This window comes from Sinocyclocheilus rhinocerous, unplaced genomic scaffold (assembly GCF_001515625.1).
Source record: "Sinocyclocheilus rhinocerous isolate Xijiao unplaced genomic scaffold, SAMN03320098_v1.1 scaffold797, whole genome shotgun sequence".
NCBI classification, from domain to species: Eukaryota; Metazoa; Chordata; class Actinopteri; order Cypriniformes; family Cyprinidae; genus Sinocyclocheilus; species Sinocyclocheilus rhinocerous.
The window spans coordinates 510,733-517,053 of record NW_015632978.1 but is presented as its reverse complement, the minus strand read 5'-3'; positions in this window follow the sequence as shown (position 1 = coordinate 517,053).

The window sequence follows — 6,321 nt, the reverse complement described above, 5'->3', positions numbered from 1 at the left end:
TTTTTAGCCTATATTTTTATAGTTCCCAATCCAAAACTCTTGACCATTTTAAACATATACTGAGGTAGGTTGATACATAGGCTACATATCTTTACAATCTTCAACAAAGTTCACCAATTCCTAAGGCCAGTTCACACCAAGAACCAAGATAACTAAAATGATAGACTATTAGCGTCCACACCAACCTTAGTCAAGGTAGAGCCATATTTAATGTTTGACAGGAACAAAAACAAGATGTGAGGGAAAAAATTACAGTGTGTTCACTGGTTTGTACTGTAGCTTAAAAACATGCAGTTGTTTAGCTCACAAAACATCTTTCCAAAAAGAAACTTTCAGTAGAAAAACTAGAGAAAACAGATGAAAGTTCATAGTTAGTTTATAGCTAGCAACAGCAATAAGGTCACAGGTTACTAAATACAATTGTTGCATAATAAAATAGTCTGGCATGCATGTAAAAACTAGGTGGACAAACAGAACTGTTATACACAGTAAGTCAATGTTGAAGTCTATTTTTACGATTGCTACACCCCTGCCTTTGACACAGCATTTGTAGCCTATATTCAGTTAGCCTTGCATCTGAAAAAAGGTTGATTGACTGTAGAGTTTGTGTGAGCAGTGGAATTCTTCCCTGCATGACCTGAATGGAAATATTTCACAGAGACATTCATGGCACTCACACAAAATGTCACTCTTTCATTTCCCCTTTCTGCAATTTACAATAATTGTTTGTGAAACTCATTTTATGAATTAGGCAGGAATGCCTTTGATGCTGGGCAGAATACGTTACTCTTATTAAGATTGAGCGAGAATACCTGTGACAAGCGACTTTTTAAAATGCAATTACCTAATTGGATGCAACCGTCCTAATTGTAATATGAGTAGGCAAATCTGTCATCAGACATGATTTGCTGGCTGGACACTATTTTGTGGCATCTGTTCTCCTTTTGCTGTTCATAAACAATGTTATTTATAAAAGTAAATAGGCATTCACATTGACAGATATTTGCAGTGACCCGATATTATGTATTTTGAACAAGAGTTTGCAGTGTCATGAGTGTCGTTGTTGATGCATCAAAGTTGAGAATTGGTTAACCTTATGCAAATGGATACCGTGGCAGGAAATGAACGCCTACGGGAAAACCAACAACACTTTAAAATGGTGCCATTGTGCTGATACATGTAATCTGGATTATGTAATCAGATTCCAAAAAATAAGTATACTTGTATTTAGAGTACATTACATTCTAAATGCTCATAATTAGATTACAGTTACTTTTTATGGATTACATTATTACATATTATTCACCCAATGGCAGTAAATTATTTATAATTTATTGATTCTCCCTAATTCTTCTTATTTCTCTTTAAAATTTTACTTTCTAAAAATCCTTCTGTGTCATACCATTTTGGAGGGAAAAGCACCTGTTAAGCAATTAGACCATGTATGAAACAAATAATTATAATGAAATATTGCTGTGAAACTGTCGTTATCATATGACCTACAGTAACTGTTGATTCTCGAAGTCTGGACAAAAATATTTCAAACTTGGAAGACTTCGGGCATGTACTGTCATGCTGATATCAAAAAATTGGAATATATTTTCTTTTTATATCCATATGTTTAACGGTAAATTTAAAACAAGTTTGATAAAGAAGTAATCTAAAAAGTAGTCCGAATACAATACATAAAATGAGTAACCTAGAGTACATTACTAACTACAATTTTTATCATGTAATCTGTAATCAGTAACAGACTACAATTTGTAAGTAATCAACCCAGCACTAAATATACAGTATATATTCCCCACAAAAAATAAAGTTTATGGTCGGCATAGCTTGCACACCTTAAATATACACCTATTTCTCCCAACAAGAGGTCTTTAGTTTCATTTTGACCATATGAAATTAAACCTTAAATCTACCCAGTTAAATATTATTTTGTAAATGTAACCATTTCATTGAAAATCTACTTTAAAACTTGTGTAACGTTACCCCCATTATAAGGGTGGACCATCATTAATCACAAAATCAATGGAGTAAGAATCAGGATGAGACGGGAGAGAGAGAGACATGGAGACAGGCAAGAGAAACTCAAGCTAAATCAATGAAATGCAAAATATTTGAAATGGCTGAGCAGCAAAAGGTTGGCCAACAGATGTTACTGGAAGAGGGGCAGGCAGTTTTTAATTTTCCAAAGTGGTTCCAAAGCAGTGTCTGACGCCTCCGGATTGGGATTAAATTGGACGTCCGATGATGGAGTGCTATGGTGAAGAGTCCCTGACCCCTTCTATCCTGACAGGTCTGTACGGTTTGAAATCTCACTCTGAATAAATGGAGGGGACGCAAAGTGCAGAGGATCCATTTGAAATGTGCCCTTGCAAAAAGTCCACCCACCCATCCTGAACGCACAGTGTACGAAAGTGGACATTTTTATAGAGATGAACCTCTGGTGCTTTCAAGATTATAAATGGGGTCATGATTTCTCCTCTTGGTCACTTCGATCACATCGTTGGGAGTGTTTTTTGAATAATTAATCAACATTATATCTACTTCTGTGGGCTCTGATGATGTGCTCTTGAACATTTAGACACAGAAGGTACTGCAAAGAGGCCTGGGCTCTAGTTTTGTCAGAATATTCACCTGAATGAGAGCTAAATTGGATGTTTGATGACAAATTCAGTTATACTATTCAAACGTTAGAGCCAGTTAAGATTTTTTTATAAAGAAATGAATAGTTTTATTCAGCAAGGCTGTAGTAAATTGATCAAGAGTGACAGTCAAGATATTTATTATGCTACAAAATATTTATATTTCAAATTAAGAACCCTTAAAAAAGGTTTAGGAGTCTGCTTTCAACATTGATAATAAATAATGTTATTATTTTCAGTCATGTGACACTTAAGACTGGAGTAATACCTGCTGAAAATTCATCTTTGCATCAAAGGGATAAATTACCTTTTCAAATATATTCAAATAGAAAACATAATTTGTAATAATATTTCACAACATTATTGTTTTTAATCAAAAAAATGCAGTACTGGTGAACATGGTGAACTGGAGAGACTTCAAAAACATAAAAAAAATAATCATACTGATCCCAAACTTTTCAACTTCATTATTTTAGGAATCATGCTCATAGGAAAGAAAAATCATACGGTTTCTTTAATATCTCTGTTTTTTTTTAGCCACCAATGACATCATGTGTCTTCTGTATTATTCAATGAACTTAAGGCACAGAAGTCATTTGAACTGTTTTGTGTTCCTTATTTCTTTATAAAACCGAAACATAATGAAATTACACACGTTTTTTAATTGCCTGTTCCCCAAAAATGAGGTTGTTTGGTTATTTCAATTCTATTCTTAAGTTTAAGACTTTGAGTTAGAGGTTTTTTCAAATCCCTAACCTTAATTATGAGGTATATTGTAATCATGCTTACCTTGGTAAACACTACTAACTACTGAAATGACTCCATAATGAAGAATGTCAGTGCTTTGGTGCCTTCACGTCTTCAAGACTGCCTGATTTGCATGCTGTAGGTATGTGTTTATGAGACAAAGTGTGTCATGCTGCAGTTGTGTAGTCATGCAACGCAGGAACACATTTCATGTCCCCTCAGAATTGAGAGAGCTGGGTTAATGAGCCCCCCCCCATCAGTATGCATTATTTATTTAGACGCTCTGCACCCCAGAGGCGGCCTGCCTTTTGCCTGTGCACTTTTTTCATCCTCTCTCTATTTCTGTAATCCTTCCTTTTTGTTCGCGGGAGCAGCTCTCTCTCTCTGTTTATCCCCTTCAGACGTTGCACCTTCTCGGCGGCATAAATATTCTACTATTGCTGCTTTGTCTTTCCAAAATATCAGCCGGCTAAAAAAAGGGGGGAGATGCCACAGATTTGCAAACAAATCATGGAACATGTTCACAGCAGATTGAACAGACAGATTGACGTCTTTCACAAACAGGGGACGTCGCTGGTCATCGCATTGGTGGAATAATTGCATGTAATTCCTGCTTCCAAGAACGAAACGACATGTTCCGGCTAATTCATCCAAGCTGGAGTTTTACTGAAATTACTCATGAAATAACTTTACCGAGAGCAGTCATTATGCCATAAGGACAGCCATTCAGAGCGCTATACAGTAATTTGACGTTACTTTAAACAGCAGCAGCCTTGCGTTCTCTCTAAAGGAGAGCGGGCAAAGACATCGAGAGTGCAGTTGAGTTCAGCTCAGCGAGATCCATCATAGTCAACTGATAAAAGTCTGTGTTTTATCTCTCCAGGGTTGAAGACTGTAGATGTCAGCTTGACCCGACTCTCAAAAATCTCTCCTTCCACCCAAAACAAGAGCTGGCTAAGCTAAGGACATGTAAATTAGTGTATGAATATGTATAGAGTGTTACCTGTCATTTTGTAATTACCTCAAGACTGAAGTCCCTGTCTGATCTGCTTCAGATCCTGCCTGGTGGCTAAACGACTTTGATCTAATCAGTCCTAATTAATGGAGACGCAAACAAGACAACTTTAAGGCAGGTTCGTTAGCATGCATCGTGAAAGGTTACACGCCTAGGACAAGCTATGTTAATCCCTGGTGAAGGTACGGTGATTTGCCATTACAAAGTGACCAGCAGTCTTTCATTTTTTTCCAATAAGAGTTGGAGATTTGAGTTTAACTTTGTGCAAATTATTGTTTTGTATTTCTGTCATGATGTTCTGGGTAGTTCCGCTCACAGTGAAGTCCAAAATCCCAGTTTACCTACCTGAAAATTAAACATATGGACAAATGACATTAAATACTAATAAAAAGTTTAAATGTCATAGTATTATTAATCATATTAATTTATAGACTGCCTGGAATATAGCTTATTACCACGCCGCAGGACCTTTTAAAATGAGCTAGTGAAGGTGGTTCAAGATTTACAGTCTTTTGCTAATTTATATTATTTTTAACAAAAAACCTTGCCTTTTCAAAATTTTAATTAAGATGATTTTTTTTCCTTTTGAAAGAAGTCTCTTATGCACACAAGGCTTAATTTATTTGGCAAACACATCAAAACAGAATTATTGTGAAATATAAAAATTTTTAAATAACTTTTATATTTTAATGAATTTAAAAATATAATTTATTCCTGTGATGCAAAGCTGAATTTTCAGCAGCCACTTTCAGTGTCACACGTAATTAATGACAGAATTTTCATTTTTGCGTGAACTAACCCTTTAATGTGTCCTTGCTCAATAAAAGTATTAATAAAATCCTACCACAAACTTTTAAACGGTAGATCATGGTTTTCACGAATACAAATACATGAATATGTTCTGATTGGCTGTGATTTTGCTGCATCGTGCAGCAATTTAGCTTTCATTGTGGACAGAAAAATAACTTGTCACTGGGAAAGTGTCATGCTGTGTCTGATTAGCACACAGCGTACTGAAATGTGCCGTTTTCCATCTATATTCCTCTGTTCGGATATACATGTCTGCAGGTGATGGCAAACGCAATTGGGTGCAATCTAACATAACTGCCTTTCCAATTGCAAAATGGTTTGTAAGAAAATAAAACAATGCACAAAATAATTAGTCATATTTGTTTTTTGTGTTCTTGCAGTGTACATATTCAAAAAGCTCAAACTATCGTTTATCCGAGTCCAGAAGTGCGTAGGTTTCACTGAGACACTTGTCTTTATTTGAATGAAAACATCAAGCTCTTGAGACAAAATAGTCCTTGCAGATGATTATATATACAAAAAACAATTGTGGAAAAAAAAACATTCAAGAAATATACAGCATCATCCACATATCTTTTAATTAGCAAAAAAAAAAAACACCATGCTTGTCCTTTGAACATTACGTTAGAATCCAATCTTTCAAAAACCTCGCACAGAGTAAAAAAAAAAAGGTGCAAATATATACAAAACACTTCATTGCAGCCAGAGTTTTAGACTCTTTCTCACGACTCCCTCCACTTTCAGTGTCACACGATCCTTCAGTAATCATTCTAATATGCTGATTTATTATCAGTGCTGGAAACTGTTGTGCTGCTTAATGTTTTTTTGGAACCTGCGATACTGTGATGAAAAAATCACAAATATTTCCAAAAATATTTTTGTGAAAACCATGTTTTTAAAAAATTTTTTTTTATGATTCTCTGATGAATAGAAAGTTCAAAAGAACAGCATTTATTGTATAAAAAACATTTCTTTTGTAACAATTGTTTTACTCTCATTTTAGAACAATTTAAAGGGTTAGTTCACCCAAAAATGAAAATTCTGTCATTAATTACTCACCCTCATGTCGTTTCAAACCCGTAAGACCTTCGTTCATCTTCA